At 48.1% G+C, this 17,366-nt stretch overlaps 1 protein-coding gene across 1 annotated transcript in view; it reads right to left on the bottom strand.

The window, feature by feature from the left end:
• The window catches only part of MYL2 (myosin light chain 2), a 34,236-nt gene extending 25,009 nt beyond the window's left edge, over positions 1 to 9,227 (bottom strand). The window contains exon 1 of the mRNA XM_083151424.1: positions 9,116 to 9,227. The gene's annotated coding sequence lies outside the window, so the exon portion shown is untranslated. The remainder of the gene's footprint in view (positions 1 to 9,115) is intronic.
• Between the last annotated feature and the right edge of the window lie 8,139 nt (positions 9,228 to 17,366).

Raw genomic sequence — 17,366 nt, 5'->3', positions numbered from 1 at the left:
CTAAGGCCCATTTAACATTGTTTCCTATGGTCAAATCGGGTCCATTCAGCCATTTAACATGAAAATCGTGTCCATCGGGACTTTTAACATTGATTCCTATGGCAAATCGTGGGCATCGCGTCGCGGCCATCGTGTGCACATTTATGGCCGGCCGCGACGCGACCGACACGATGTCCATGTTTAACATGGTTTTCAATGGGAAATCGTGGACATCACGTCGCGTGCGGGCATCTTTAGCCCGCATACGACGCGACCGACACGATTTTTTACCTCACGATGCCCACGATCAAGATCGTGGGCGCCGTGCTAGGTAAAGAGTACCGTATTTTCATATACTCATAATATCAACATGGTGTAATACAGCAAAATAGGGGTATAGGTAAAAAACAGACTGGACAGGACCCGGAACGCCGGACCGGATAGGCTACATTCATCTATACATGTCATTCTGGAGCTTGTAGTGTCCCATCCGGTGGGGCTGCTCTGACACCTGTCACCAGGGAGGGGAGAAGGGGGAGAATACAGCCTCCTTGCATGGTCTGGGAGTGTAAATAAAACCAGAATGGTCCGGACTACACGGGGAACCCCCTGGACCGGACACTACAAATTCTGGAATGCAGAGTTTGATGTCCGGTCTGGCGTTCCGGGGGTCTTGTCCATGTCCTACAAAATGAGGGTCTCCAGGATGAAGGACACATTATAGAATGGCGGTAAGGTAACAGCAGTCACTATGACTTTATGAATGGGTTTTGACCCTGCATGGGCATGATAATGCTTCCTCCATAGAGTTAGAATTGCTAATGCCACCTGAAGATCTTGTCAGCTTTTGGGGACCAGCTCTGGAAAACAAAACTTTTTTTAGAGTTTGGTAGATTGGGCCTAACTAAAGTCCTCACTGAGTAGCAGGGTCTATGCCGCTGAACATTTAGCCTCTGGCGTCTATTTAGCGCTGCTCAGCAACTGACAGGGGGGACTCCCAACCCCCCCCCCCCCACCGCGGGACAGTGCCGGCCTTTTGGCGGGAAACTGCAAGCCCCAGTATGCCGGTACGCCCATCCTCGATTGAAGATTAAGTCATTGACAATATTTTCAAACTTGACTGCATGTTCAGATGACACATGGGTAGTTAACGACCTGTGAGAGTGTGCTTTGTTTATGATACAGTATAGTGCTGTGGTTCCCAACCTGAGGGTAGACTGCAGACTGGTTGCGGGTACTTGAAAATAATATTGGTAATGGCGGAAGAGGTCCCCCAATGGTGAAAAAAGTCTCCCATTACCATGTTGTGGCTCTTCCTTTTCCGTAAGCAGCGTCATCAGTGTCTCCTCATGCTTTTGCCCAACCAGCAATCCACTGGGATATCAAACTTCATCTGCCCCACCTGACATGAGTGGAGGAAACAGCACCATTAATCCTACAGGCGTTAGCGGGAACCCCGGAGACAATACACAGATTGACCCGATTCCTGACCACACATCTATCCTAGACAGAGAACCCAGCACTGACCATAGTAAACTCACTCGCCTTAACCCCTTCAGTGCCGGGTTGAAAAAAATCTTGGAGGGTGTTTTTGGTACTATTTACCTAGAACGGCGCCCGTCGCGGGCATCGCGGGTACATTTATGCCTGCCCGCGACGCGACCGACGCGATGCCCGCGATTTTCCCATTGAAAACCATGTTAAACCTGAAAAATCGCGTCGGTCGCGTCGCGGCCGGCCATAAATGTACCCGCGATGCCCGCGACGCGATGCTCCCGATTTCCCATAGGAAGCAATGTTAAAAGCCGCGATGGACCCGATTTTAGTGTTAAATGCCTCAATCCAACCGATTTGGCCAGAGAAATCAATGTTAAATGGGCCACAGAGCCCATTAACCCTTAAATGTCCCCCAAAATTTTTTACGCCACCACACCATCCACGCCAACCCGAAGCGTGGCGAGCGCAGCGAGCCCGCGAGGGGCGGCGGTACGCGTCCTCCGACCTTTTCATGCCCTACTATCCACGTCGGCGTGGAGTTGAGAATAGAATAGTGTGGCGAGCGCAGCGAGCCACCGAGCCCGAAGCGTGGCGAGCGCAGCGAGCCCCGCGAGGGGACGCGGATACCTTCACAGGTAAACGCGTCCCCTCGCGGGCTTCACAGGTGTCCGTGGCCACGCGGACACCTGTGAAGCCCGCGAGGGGACGCGTATAACTGTGAAGGTATCCGCGTCCCCTCGCGGGGCTCGCTGCGCTCGCCACGCTTCGGGCTCGGTGGCTCGCTGCGCTCGCCACACTATTCTATTCTCAACTCCACGCCGACGTGGATAGTAGGGCATGAAAAGGTCGTAGGACGCGTACCGCCGCCCCTCGCGGGCTCGCTGCGCTCGCCACGCTTCGGGTTCGCGTTGATCGTGGGGTGGCGTTAAAAATTTTGGGGGCCATTTAAGACTTCAGGGGGACTATTAGGGCTCTGTGGCCCATTTAACATTGTTTCCTATGTAAAAATCGCGGGCATTGAGGCATTTAACGCTAAAATCGCGGTCAATCTGCCTTTTTAACATTGTTCCCTATGGGAAAATCGCGGTAATCGCGGGTACCCGATTTTGATGTACCCGCGATTTACCCGCGATGCCCGCGATTACCGCGATTTTACCCGCGATGCCCGCGATTTCAATCGTGGGCGCCGTTCTAGGTAAAGAGTACCGTGTTTTTTTTTAATTTGGCATGGGTCTGATTTGGGCCGATATATCAGGTGAAATCAGCCCAAATCAGAGGTGTTTGACATGTGATCGGATCTGATTGGCGTTCCCGTGCCCATCGGATCGGATCCTATTGATCTTATGTGCAGCGCATAAGATCAATTGGAATCGGACCATCACTGGCACAATGAGGGTGCTTTTTAGCACCCGCAATGTATCGCATCCGATTTCCCTTGAACTTCCCTGGCAGCTCCCCAGGAGTTTGATAAATTGCATGCAAAATGTCAAATCAAGTGCCAAGTTGGAAGGAGCTCTCCCGGGGAGCTGCTGAGGGCGCTGAAGGGAAAACAGGTCCAACTTGTCTCTCAGACAAGCCAGACCTTTGTATGGGGGCCTTTAGTCCTCAGGGGCCCCTTGTCAGCACCAGGGTTTGTTGTGTTCCCCGCTGACTGTGGTGGGCCAATGGAGGGCGCTGGGAACCAGAAGTATAAAGGTTTGATGTATGGTGAGATCATACAGTGGAAAACCAGAGAACAGCCGGACCAGAGTGTTGGCGGAGTCCAGGAACAGGGATGCGGAGTCTAACTCGCCGGTGGTTTTCTCCAGGGAACCCCGCTAGGGGCTTTGGGCTTAGCTGCGCCCAACAAGCAGGTCGCAGTCCCCTGCCCATTGTCCTCTAGTACAAGCTGACTGGTACAGAGGGAGCAGGAATTCATTTTCTGGAGTCTTGAGATGACCTGAGCTTGTGGCCTGGGAGCCGGAGATAAGTATATATGCTCAGGTAGCTGGTGATGACAGTTGGTTGCCTTGAAGCCATTAGAGATTGTTGACGGCTTGGAAGCTGGAGATACTTGGAGATGACCTAGGAGTTGGTAGATGTGTCGATGGCCTGGGAGCCATAAATACTTGGAGATGACCTGGGAATCGGTAGAAGGGTCAACAGCCTGGGAGCCGGAGATACTTGGAGACGACCTGGGAGTCGGTAGAAGTATCAACGGCCTGGGAGTTGGAGATACTTGGAGACGGCCTGGGAGCTGGTAGTAGTGTCAACAGCCTGGGAGCCGGAGAAACTTGGAGATGGCCTGGGAGCCGGTAGTAGTGCCAATGGCCTGGAGATGTCGACAGCCAGGACAGGAATGGTAAAAGTCTCTGGTGCACACGATAGCTGGTAATCGATGTAGGGTGTCGACAGTCAGGATACTGATGATAATGATCACTGAAGATTATAGTAGTGAACCATCGACTCAGGTGTTGACGGTACTGTTGACCGTCAGGACTTGAGATGGTAATAGTCTCTGAGGGCTGTAACATGCTGTCTGCTGGCCTGAACCTTGACCTGACACATGTAATCAGGTCAAGGTTCAGGCCAGCAGACAGCGCGATTGGCCCATACTGTTAGCTGACCCCAGGTGTCATGGCGGCGCCCATGCAGCATGGGCCCGGCAGGGAACTGACCAGGGATGCCGCCAAGGACCCGGGGGATGCAGGGGGCACAAGGGACATCATGCCACGCGCCATAGCCAGAGATGACACAGGCAGTGCGCACCAGCGTGATGGTAAGGGGCGCATCCACAAAGGGGGTTGCGCACGTGGATTTGTGACACCCGTGTGCACTGCACCTGCTGCACAAATGGTATTTCCGCCTCTGTATCGATCTATCGGTCTTTATTATCCAAACATCTAACATTCAACTAACATTCATGTTAGTTTTCGATATCTGCATTAGTATAAGTGAAATTATATAAATTAAAGAAGAAATACCTCAGGATTTGATGTATATTTTTTTTAATGAAGTGGGTTATGGGGAGGTTTAGGGGTTAGGTACTAGTGGGATGGTTGGTTTTAGTCTATGGGAGGGGACATTAAACATAAGGAGGGGTAGCATTAGGCTATAAGTATAAAGTTTGGGGTAATCTACTCTGTGGAGGATTAGAATTAAACTACAAGAGAGGTGGTTAGGTTTAGGCACGCACTATGGTATATGATTAGTCAAACCACCAGAAGCGCCACTATGGTTTCACTAATCCTATCCCATAGTGGCTAAAACATTACCATTTTAGTAGTTTTAGTGAAAGGAAAACGTGATAAGTAAGGGCCTGATTCAGGATCGCTTGCTAAGCAGTGTTCTTTCGCTGCTTAATGAATGGCTAAACGCCACCCGCTACCCCGCCAAAGTGCAATTTCCAATAGCATTGTCCTCCTGTAATCAGCACTTGCTGTAACAATGCTCTGCAGCCTCAGCTGTTGCTGAATGCTGGACATGGACAGCAGCTGTTGTGGTTGCCGGGAGCCCCTCAGTTATCATGGTATTGTCAGAGCTGAACCTGTTTCTTCCTCTCACACCTACAGGCTATATAAAGCTAAAAACCTTTCTAGTCACACTTTAGCATGTTATGTTGACAAGTGGACACAATCCCTTTTGTTATGGCTTACTCCTAAAATACTTTTAAATTTGAGAATTGTTAAGTGGAGCAAATGTGTGTCTTTCCGACATGATTAATGCCTCAAAATATCTGCTAAAAATGCCAGCATCGCTCACAGCGACTGATCTTTTATTACAAATAAATATAAATAAAACCAAGTCAATGAATTGAAGTTAATTTATATATTGCACCCAAAAAATGAACAGTTGCTGTGAGCGGCACTGACATTTGTTATGGATATTTTGAGGATCTCTCACAGCAACACTGTACGTGTGTGCTGTTGCTGCTGAGGGGGCATGGCTTTTTTTCATCGCCCCCCCCCCCCCCACGCCCCAAATGTTTTACCGGGCCTGGCATACCTCTCGGCTGCCCTGCCTATAACCCTAACCATACACACACACCCCGCAGTCTATAACCCTAACCATACACACACCCTGCAGCCTATAACCCTAACCATACACACACCCTGCAGCCTATAACCCTAACCATACACACACACACCGCAGTCTACAACCCTAATCATACACACACCCTGCAGCCTATAACCCTAACCACACGCACACACACACCGCAGCCTATAACCCTAACCATACACACACCCCGCAGCCTATAACCCTAACCACACGCACACACATCCTGCAGCCTATAACCCTAACCATACACACACCCCGTAGCCTATAACCCTAACCATACACACACCCCGCAGCCTATAACCCTAACCACACGCACACACACACACACACCCCGTAGTTTATAACCCTAACATACACACACCCTTTAATGTCCCGCATGCTGGAACTTGTGGTTGTCCAAGTCCCTTCATGCGGGGCAGGCTTGCTGGGACTTGTAGTTGTACAACACAACACAATAGTTTAATCTATTTTACACCACAAATCATCCCAGTGCCCATTTAGTAAATTTGGAATCACCATTCGAATTAGATGGCATTCGTATTCTGGAATATGAATCTCCGTTTGCTGGCCTTAGTAAATTCTGAAATATGAATTTACGGCCATATACGGGTATGAATGGCCACGAATCCGGCCATTCGTAGCCATTAGTACTTTAGTAAATTTCCCCTAAAGTGTCCCCCAGCTGTGGCATTACCCTGATGTTTATTAAAGCCCCGGTGCTGGATGCAAAAATACGGGGGACCCATACTCTTTTGTTCCCCAAATTTTTGTCACTGACAATTGTACAGTACCACTTCTGTAATCATGTGCAATGGATGTAATTCTGAGTATCTTCCCTGGTAATCAAACAGTGCAACTTCTGTAATCAAGTGCAATGGATGTAATTCTCAGTATATATGTCACTGACAATTGCACAGTGCCACTTCTGTAATCATGTGAAATGGATGTAATTGTCAGCATATTTGGCTGACAATTGCACAGTACCACAATGGCTGTCATTCTCAGTATATGTCGGTGACAATTGCACAGTACTGCTTATATACTTATGTGCAATGGGTGTAATTCCAAGTATATATCAGTGACAAATGCACAGTACCACTTCTGTAATCATGTGCATTCAGGGGTTAAAATGAGGGGGAACGGGGTGGAATTGAATTCCACCACCTCTAACGGTAGGGGGAACTGAGTTCCACCTGTACCACAGCCCTGAACAGTGGTTCCAACAGAAACACCTGTCTTCTTCTGGCACCGAATGTGATGTCTTGCAATCACTGCCACTGAAGTGAAGAAGAGCCACTAAGAGGAGCAGGCTTTTTGTTTGCTGATGACAGGGTGAGAGGGGGCTGGAGGGACATAGAGAGGTGGGGAAGCTGCTGGAGGGACACAGGGCATAGAGCTGCTGAGGGACATGGACAGTGAGCTGCTGGAGTGACAGAGACAGATGTATATAAGCAGCACTACTGTGGACACTATGTGTATAAGGGGCACTACTGTGTGATATAATATGAATCAATGGCACTGCATGCAGTGTAATGTGTATATGATTGTGCTATTGTGTGTTGTCATTTCAATTGGAGTTACTATTGTGTGACCACACCCCTTCCTTGTATGACCATTATCCCTTTATGGGAGGTAGGGCACAAATTCCCTGGCACTGGTCTAGGCTCTGCCTAATGAGTTGGTGCCGGTGGTGGTGGTGGTGGGGGATATATATGTTACTGACAATTGCACAGTGTCACTTCTGTAATCATGTGCAATGGATGTATATCTCAGCATATTTGGCTGACAATTGCACAATACCGCAATGGATGTCATTGGGAGGTAAGGCACAAATTCCCTGGCATTGGTCTAGGCTCTGCCTAATGAGGTGGTGCCGGTGGTGGTGGTGGTGGTGGTGGTGGTGGGGGGGTATAGGTGTTAGGGGAAAGGAGTTCCATCACCTGGCGATTGCACGGTACTGCTTCTGTGATCATGTGCGATGGATGTAACCAAGCTTCAGATAATGTGGTGAGTGATAGATAACCAACCAATCAGCTCCTATTTGTCATTTTACAAACCCAGCTTGTAACATGGCAGTTAGAAGGTTATTGGCTGGTGCTTTAGCATCCATTTTATCACTTCACCAGGCTTAATACATCTACCCACCAGCCTGTAACAGTTAGAAGCTGACTTTTTAAACTAAATGCATATGGCCCCATATCTCTTAAGGCATAATTGCCTAATTTTCCGGAATGGCAAGGAGGCTCCCAAAAATCTGTTGGTCCTCCCAGCCCCTCCCAGGAAGATGGACAAGTCCCCTGCTTTCCCTGGAGGCCTCCCTTTGACACCCACAACAGAGTACAAGGAGGAGGGGGCAGTAAAGTAGGGAAGTATTGCGAAGTCTTAGAAGTAACACATTCCTCATAGACAGCTATGATTTTTTTTATAGGCAGACTTGGTGCCCCCCCCCCCCCCCCCCACCCAGATCCTGTCGCCCTAGGCAGCTGCCTAATGGTAGAGCCGGCCCTGCTCCTACGTCTCATGCCATGCCTCCCCCGCTTCTTTCTCTCTGTGTCAATCTCTCTACACATATCTCACTCTTTCTAATTCCTGTTTTTCACCTAATTTTCCACTACTAGTTCTCCCAATCACCATCCCTACCACTGAAATATACCCATAAGTCATCCTACTTCCTGGTAACCAAAACACACTCTACAGGCCACCCATGGACATACACTACCCGCCACACCATTACCACCCTTCCTCCGACCCATGGACATATACTGCACATCCTACCTAGTGTTCATTTTAGCACCCTGCACCTGATCAGTCATATTTTAACATTTGAAGGGCTGTAAAGCTATATTGTATAAAATATGTTGTCCTTAAAAAGGTTAATTTGCCCTTACTGATTAGGAGCAGGGTTCTACAATGAACAATACTATCTTACATGATATGCTTAATACTATTTTGAGTTTATTTCTATTTCTCAAATTACATGCTAACAGTGTAACTTCTATTAAGTGCAATCCGTCATCAGACCATTAACAATTTCTGTAATTGGCTTCTAATTGAAGATAATTCCTGATGAAGAGCTTTAGAAGGTGTTATGGAACTCCAGCAAATTCTGTAAAACAGAGCTGTAAGTGGACTTTTTGGTGCCCTGTGCCAGAAAGAGATTTGAGTATTGGGCACAGCCTGACATCTCTTGATCTCCCCTGTCTTCTTCACCCATCCTGTTCCTTTACTAGTACATATTTAACATTCATGAAACCAACTTGAGTGCTGTTTGCCACCCAGTCACACTGCCCCTTATAACATTTCAGGATGCTGACAAACCCAGGACTCAAACATACCACCTGTAGCACTGCAGCGTGACACACTACTCATTGGCTGCACAATAATAAACCTGCTCAATTACAATGCTGATTGTTTCTAATGATGGCACTTTACAGTTTTGTCTGGAACTTCCATCTTGGGCTGTATTATTCTAGGAGTGGGCTACTATTTATTTAGGGTAGACACTGACACAGGCTGTCACAACATCTCTCAGAAAGAAAAAGTTGAGTGTCTATAAACTCGATTCCTGTGTAAAGGGTCACAGTTGGCGACTGATAAATACCTTGATACTTGGTCCAAAAAAAAAGATCTGATACGCTTATGTTTTTGCTGCCACTCCCAATTACTGTACTAATGAATGCCCACTGGGGTGTAATTGATGTGCATTGGGGAAGTGACATGTGCAGTTTACCAATATCCGCTCAATTGTGAAAAAATTGGCATAACGTACAAGTGTGAATCAGGCCCATAGATGAGCAGACAGCACCATCTAGTGCTGCATTCAAGAAATTACATTCAAGTGTTTACAATGGAGGAGGGTAACAAAATGCATGTGTACCAGGATGATAAAAATGAACAGCTTGTCTGTCTTTGTTTTTTATTAGGGGACTTAGGGCCAGATGTATCAAGCTTCAAAAAGTGATAAAGTGAAGAATGATCAGCAGTCAGCTGTTTATCACTCTCCATTTTATCACTTTTCGATGCTTGGTACATCTGGCCCTTATTTTCTTTGTGCTTGCATCGCTTCTTTTTAGGGTTAAAAATGTGGGGAAAAAATGTATAATAATAATAATAATAATAATAATGTAGTATTATAGTAATACTAAAAGTATACAGTGTTAATAGTGCAATAAAGTGCAAGTGTAAAAATATGCAATAAAGTGCTGTCACAACATAGCAAATTGCCAGGGGAAAGCTGCAGTACCACACAAAGACTGCAGGGTGAATTCAGCACATATATGTGGGGCCAAATGTAATAGGGTGAGAATTTCAGAAAGTGAGAGATTTTGGGAGAGTTTTCCCATGTTTTTGAAAGCAGCAATCAATTACACTGCAAAACCAGGTTGATTTTGCCATGTAATTCATTGCTGCTTTCAAAAACATGGGAAAACTCTCCCAAAATCTCTCACTTTCTGAAACTCTCACCCTATTACATTTGGCCCGTAAAGTTTTATGTAAGATATGCACTGTCTGCAGTGGCGGATTCAGGGAGGGGGCACCCGGGCACGTGCCCCCCCCTGTCATTTAATTTTGTAGCTGAGTACCAGGGCTTTCCAACGAGCCCAGCACCATGTCTCTATCCCCCCGGGAGATATTGCCTGGCAACAGGGCTGGTGCAAGAGTTTTTGACACCCTAGGCCAAAAATATGCCTACTGCGCCCCCCCCCCCCCCCCTGTAATATATACGCATGTCTATTTAATTATTTAAAATTTGATCTGTGGATCAGCGCTGAATACCATCAGCAAGCGCGTAGCTGCCAGTTCCCCCCCCTGGCATCACAGAAGCTTGTGGTTGATCTCATTCAATTCCAAATCGCTGGGCCTTCAATATGATACCAGGCTGGTCCATATCGGTTAATCGCTTCCAGAGATATTGCATGTAAACCGATTTTTTTAATTTTGAAATGTAATTTCATCGCTGTTCATGTTCTTTGAGGGCAGATTACTCTGGAACCAAACGTTCCAGTTTCACTGGACCAAAATCATTCAAAGCCCACTCAAAAGTTCTTCAATATGATACTTGTCTCATGTAAATGGGTCAGTTGGTTACGAAGATATAGCCGGTTAAATGAGATAACAGGTTAAAGGGGGGAGGGGTTGTTTTTTTCTCCCCCTCACACCAGAAAATGCAGGGACTAGGCTGGTGTAAAAGGGGCCATGCTGGGAATGCATTTTCTGGTGTGAAAGGGGTATTATTTCAAATAGCCGGGACCTGTAGTGCTCTGAAGACAGCCAGGCTCTGCCACTGTCAGTGGCTATCACTTCTGCCTGGTTGCGAGCATCTAATCCCACATGGCAACGAGCATGGAATCTCTGGCAATGAGCATGGAACCCTTGGCAATGAGCATGGAACCCTTGGAAAAGAGCATGTAGATAAGCAGCACTTATGTAGCATAATTTTTAATAGACATTATGGTGTTTGGCATAATACATAATGGACATAATGGTGTGTAACTTAACGTGTAATGGACATTATAGTGTAAATATTTAATGCGCGCCTTTGGTGGACAATGTCCCTATTTATGAAGCGTATTGTGAATTTTGGCTTAATCTGTGTGGCATTATGTGAATTTTGGCTCAATCCGTGTGGCATTATGTGAATTTTGGCTCAATCCGTGTGGCGTTATGTGAATTTTGGCTCAATCCGTGTGGCGTTATGTGAATTTTGGCTCAATCCATGTATCATTATGTGAATTTTGGCTCAATTGTTAGAGGCCGCATGAGCGGCTTCCGCCTTCACCCTGCGGCCTCTATACAATGCGTCCCGGCTGTTGCTAAGCAGAAGAAACGTCACAGCGACATCACGCCCGAACTTCCGGCGGGCGTTCCTAAGTGCCCAGGACGCAGCGTGCTACCTCTTCCGCCCCTGCCGCAGTGGTTGCCTAGGCGGCAGGGGACGCCAGGCGGCCGCGGGCAGGAAGACGTTCAGTGCTCAGCTGCGCCGTCTCTCTGATTAGCCAGGTGCCCCACTGATTGGTTAGCTTTAAACTAATCGGGCAGGCTGGTCAGATGCCGGTAATAGTTCTATGTCCAGCGTGTCCAGAGTGTTCCCGGTTCCTGGTGATTACTCCTGCTGCCCAGCCAGTCCTTGCTTCCTGTACTCAACGGTGTCATCCCAGCCCTCCTGTACTCCCATTCTGGGATCGTGTCCTGCCTGTCAGTGCTGCGGTGTCCCGCCATTTCTCTGCTGTATTCCATCTCACAGATAAGTTGGGGATTCACCGGCTATTTCATTATTGGCATTTTCAGTATTGCTTAATAAATCCCTGTGTATTGTTACACCCGTATTGCATATTACATCCCTGTGTATTGTTACACCTGTATTGCTTACTCCATCCCTGTGTATGGTTACACCCGCATTTTCTTATTACATCCTTGTGTATTGTCACACCTGTACTGCTCGTTTCATCCTTGTGTATTATAACATCTGTACTGCCCAAGGTACCATCACCTCCGGGGGCCACGTTAGGCTCTCCTGTCAGTTGGGGGATCAGTGGCCCGCTATTGTCCTTGTTTTAGTTAGTCTGTCCTCTTGCTCCTGGTCCATCTCCACGGATACGTTGTCCCACCATAAGACCTGCCTGTAACAGAGTCTGGGCAGGCCTAACTCGCCCTTACAGCCGGGACAGGTACAGGGTCCACGGGACCTTATCCGCATCTAGAAACCCGGAGCCTAAGGTAAATCTCCCGGACCGTTTTTCTGAAGACCGGTCTCAGTTTGTTCATTTCTGGGTCGCTTGTAAGCTCTATTTCCGACTCTAGCCCGCTTCTTCTGGCGTTGAGTCTCATCGTGTGGGTATTATTATTTCCCTTCTTCAGGGGGACCCCCAGACCTGGGCGGCAGGGGCCGAGGCTCTATCTTCAGTCAGTTCCTTTTTCTCAGCCATGGGCTTATTGTATGATGACCCAGATCGAGCCACATCTGCCGAGTCCAACCTCCGTTCCCTACGGCAAGGCCGAGGTTCCGCAGAGGTTTACTGTACCCAGTTCAGAAGGTGGGCCGTTGATTCTGGCTGGAATGACCCGGCGTTGCGCAGCCAGTTCCGACTGGGTCTGTTGGAGCGGGTTAAGGACGCCCTGATCCAGTATCCTACCCTGGACTCCCTTGACGACCTCATACACTTAGCCATCAGGGTAGATTGGTGCTTTCGAGAACGCCAGAGAGAGAGATGCTGGGGGGCTGTCCTCTTATCCTTCTGGGGATAATTTGGAAGATTCAGGTGAAGAACCCATTCAAGTAGGGACCACACGCCTGTCAACTTCCGAAAAGAACCGCAGAAGGGCCAAAAGGCCTGTGTCTCTATTGTGGAGGCCAGGGTCACCGTGCCCTGGTTTGCCCGCTGAAATCAGTAAAAGACAGGGACTAAGTGATGATAAGGAGATCCACTTAGGTCTATCCAGCTTATCTCCCTTGGTCTCTGACCATTGTCTCTTTTGCCAATAGGAGTATGGCAGTTCCTGCCTTTTTGGATAGCGGCGCTGCCGGCAACTTCATGGATATTACCCTGGCTGACACGTTAAACATCCTTCCCATACCACTCAACAGTCCCTTGTCTGTTTGTGGGTTGGATGGTCTCCCGCTTTCCAAAGGCAGTATTTTCTCACGCACTCCTATGCTCAGGTTGTCCGTGGGGGCATTGCATTCTGAAGAAATCTAATTTTTTCTTTTTCATTGTCCTTTGGCCCCACTAGTCCTGGGATTGCCCTGGTTAAAAAAACATAACCCCGGTATCAATTGGGCTTCGGGGGAGATCACTCATTGGGGGTCCATCTGTTCCAGTAATTGTTTGTCTTTGCCTCTTCGGATCTCTCAACCCATCCTCGCGTCCTTACCTCTTCCTTACAGAGATTTTTTAGATGTCTTTTCTAAGAGGGAAGCAGATTCTTTGCCCCTCATCACCCATTTGACTATACCATAGATCTGGTCCCTAACGCTACTCTTCCCAAGGGGCGGTTGTACGCTCTTTCTGTCCCTGAGTCTCAGGCCATGGACCAGTATATTAAAGAAAACCTTGAGAAGAGGTTTTATTTGTCACTCCAAGTATCCAGTAGGAGCAGGTTTTTTCTTTGTGGAGAAGAAGGATGGAACCCTGCGCCCTTGCATCGATTTTTGGGCATTGAACAAGATCACCATCAAAAACTCTTATCCATTACCCCTTATTTCGGTCTTGTTTGATCAGATCCGAGAAGCCATGGTGTTCTCCAAGATCGACTTGAGGGGGGCATACAATTTGATCAGAATACGACAGGGTGACGAGTGGAAGACGGCGTTTAACACGCATACCGGTCACTATGAATACCTTGTGATGCCGTTTGGATTGGCCAATGCCCCCGCTGTCTTTCAGGATCTAATCAACGAGGTCCTCCGGCCGTTCCTTGGGATATTCGCAGTGGTGTGTTTGGATGATATTTAATTTTTTTCCAAGAGTCTTTCCTGAGCGCCGACAGCATGTCTGGATGGTCCTTTAAAAGCTCAGTGAGAATCAGTTATATGCCAAGTTGGAAAAGTGCGAGTTCGAGGTTAATCAGATCTCAATCCTCGGCTAAGTCATTTCTCCCAAAGGTTTTCTATGGATCCTTGCAAGGCCCAGGCCATTCTTTCATGGGTCCGTCCCTCTAGTCTGAAGGCAGTCCAAAGATTCTTGGGATTTTCTAATTATTATCGCAAGTTTATCCGTTCATTCTCGGATATCGTCGCCCCCATTAGTAGTAGTAGTAGTACGTTTATTTATAAGGCGCCGCAAAGTGTCCACAGCGCCATACATAGCAAACAAAAAAAACAAATTACAAGGTAACGTACAGGGTGTGTTGAAAAATACAGTATAAATAGGGGTATAGCTGGTAGAACTAAAATCAGCATCAGTTCAGAAGTAGGTGTCAAAATTGTCGAGGAGACTGAAGATGAAGTAGAGGAAGGGAAGAACAGGACAGGAGCACAGGTGAGGTAATGAGGTAGGGTGAGTACGTGAGGAAGGAGGACCCTACTCATAAGAGTTAACATACTAAAAATAGGTGGGTGGACGAACGAAATACAGATTGTGGAATTGACTCGGAAAGGGGCAGATCCCCAAGAATGGTCCCCGCAGGCCATCGAGGCCTTTGACAAACTCAAGAAGGCCTTCTGTTCGGCTCCTATCTTGCATCCTCCGGATCCCAGAGTTCCTTTTTTAGTGGAGGTTGATGCTTCGGATGTTGGAGCTGGGGCAGTCCTTTCACAGAAAGACTGTCAGGATCAGAAACTTCACCCATGCGCTTACTTCTCTCGTAAATTTTCCTCGGCTGAGAGTAATTACGATGTAGGCAATCGTGAACTCCTGGCCATAAAATGGGCCTTAGAAGAGTGACGGCATTGGCTGGAAGGGGCTAAACATGTAGTCACTGTGGTTACGGACCATAAAAATGTGGCCTACATCGAGTCTGCCAGACACCAATCCTCGGCAAGCTCGGTGGGCCTGATTCTTCGCGCGATTCAATTTTGTCATTATATTTCGACCAGGCCCCAAGAACACCAAGGCTGACGCACTTTCTTGTAGTTTTCAGCTGGGAGAGAGTACCAGGGTTCAAGAAACGCCTATTGTCCCAGTGCCTGTCATCATGGCAGGTTGGACTCAGGATTTGGCAACTCGCGTCCTGGCCTCGCAGCCATTAGCTCCCAAAGAGTCTCTGCAAGGCGTCCTGGCCTCGCAGCCATTAGCTCCCAAAGAGAAGCTGCGGGAATCAGTTCTCAAGGACTTCCACTCCAGTAGGACCTTGGGACACCCAGGGATCACCAAGACTCTTGAGCACTTGTCCAGAGCTGTATGGTGGCCTACCATGAAGCAAGATGTTTCTCGCTTTGTTTCCTCCTGTATCATTTGTGTACGGCATAAATCTTTCAGACGGTTGCCAGTGGGTCAGCTCCTTCCTTTATCCATCCCCGAGAGGCCATGGTCCCATGTCTCGATGGATTTCATCGTAGACTTGCCTCAGTCTGCCCATTATACGACTTTCTCGGCTCCTGATTGCCCGCTATGTGGCCAATAGAATCATTCGGATGAGAGGCGCCAAAGATGAAACATCTCTGCGCCTCTCAAAGTCTGATGGGTACCGGCGGCTGACTACGGCGGAGATGGAGAAGACGGAGTAGATGAGGGGATCTTCGCCAGAGGACCTGGGTGAGTAGGATTTCCTTCCACAGGTCCCCCATGGATTTCTTCGGATCCAGGACCCCGGACTCTTCAGCCCTGGAGCCCCGGACCAGCCCCGGAACCAAGGCACCGGAACCGGACCCTGGGACCTACCGACGGGCTCAAGATAGGTAAGTATCAGTATGTATGGGCTTTGGATGTATTAAAGTTTTATTTTTAATGGGTGTCAGTGTGAGTTTATTTAACTATTTCTTTTACTGTGGAACTACAAGTGCCAGCGGGCCCTTTAATGCCCTGCATGCTGGGACTTGTGGTTCTCCAAGTCCCAGCATGCGGGGGAGGCTTGCTGGGACTCATAGTTCCACGGTATAAGACAATAGTTTATCATCTATTTTTTACACAAAATATCAGCTCGATGCCCACCACCCAGTGGCATCGAGGACAGCCCCGGGCTTCAGCATGGGCAAGTAAGTTCTGGAGGGGGGGATCCCTTATTTGGGGGGGTCCCCACTCCCCCAGGACCCCTGCCCATGCTGACCAGTCAGGGGGATGAATGCTTTGGCCGGAGGGGACTTGTATAAAAAGTCTCCCCCCGGCTGTGGCATTACCCTGCTGGCTGGTTGGGCCCGGTGCTGGTTCTTGAAATACGGGGGACCCCTACTCATTTTGTCCCCCGTATTTTGGGAACCAGGACCGGCCCTTGAGCCTGGTGCTTGTTTTATAAAATCCAGGGGAACTCTATTTGTTTTGCCCCGTGATTTTATGAAACCAGGACCGGCTCTTTGAGCCCGGGGCTGGATATGCTCAGGAGGGGGGACCCCACACCGTTTTTTTTTTACGTGTTTTTTTTTTTTTTTACCAGAAATCGCAAGTGTTGAAATATGCACATTTTCATGACTGAAAATGCGTAATTTCAATTACTTAAATTCGCCACAAATCACACCATATCGCACTTTTTAGCCGCTTATTCGCATCCCATTAAATATGCGATTAACACATAAAAAATGCGAAAAAAGTGCGATTTGCAGCGATATGGTGTGATTTTAAAAAGTGCGAAAAACTCTCATTCCATTAAATGTCACCCCATGTCTTTTTAGGGTTGGCCAAAAGGTGTGGTTATCCACTCGTCATATCAAAATTCGCCAGAGATGTGCTAAACTGGGACCTAAATTCATTGGACCATTCCTGATCACCGAACAAATCAACCTTGTAGCCTTCAGGTTGCATCTAGCCAGGTCATTAAGGGTCAATAATGTCTTCCATTGCTCTCTTTTAAAGCCTATCTCTATAGCTGCCCAGCCTTTTTCCGACCAGACCACTAAACCAATTATTGTCCAGGGCCGCAAGGAATTTCTGGTTGAGCGTATTCTGGATTCCAAGTTTGTTCGGGGGCAGCTCAAGTTTTTAGTTCATTGGAAAGACTTTGGGGATGAAGAGAGGTCCTGGGTGCCTGAGTAGTCTTTACATGCTCCCAGGTTAAAAGCTGCATTCTTCAAACAGTTCTCGGGGATGCCTGGGTCCAAGGGTTCGGTGACCCCTCCTCAAGGGGGGTACTGTTAGAGGCCGTACGAGCGGCTTCCGCCTTCGCCCTGCGGCCTCTAGACAATGTGTCCCTGCTGTTGCTAAGCAGCCGGGACGTCACAGCGACATCACGCCCGAACTTCTGGCGGGTGTTGCTAAGCGCCC

Source organism: Crinia signifera, chromosome 1 (assembly GCF_055691185.1).
Source record: "Crinia signifera chromosome 1, ASM5569118v1, whole genome shotgun sequence".
In the NCBI taxonomy this organism is placed as follows: Eukaryota; Metazoa; Chordata; class Amphibia; order Anura; family Myobatrachidae; genus Crinia; species Crinia signifera.
Note: the sequence above shows the minus strand (reverse complement) of the source record. Positions and strands in the feature narration are given on the sequence as shown.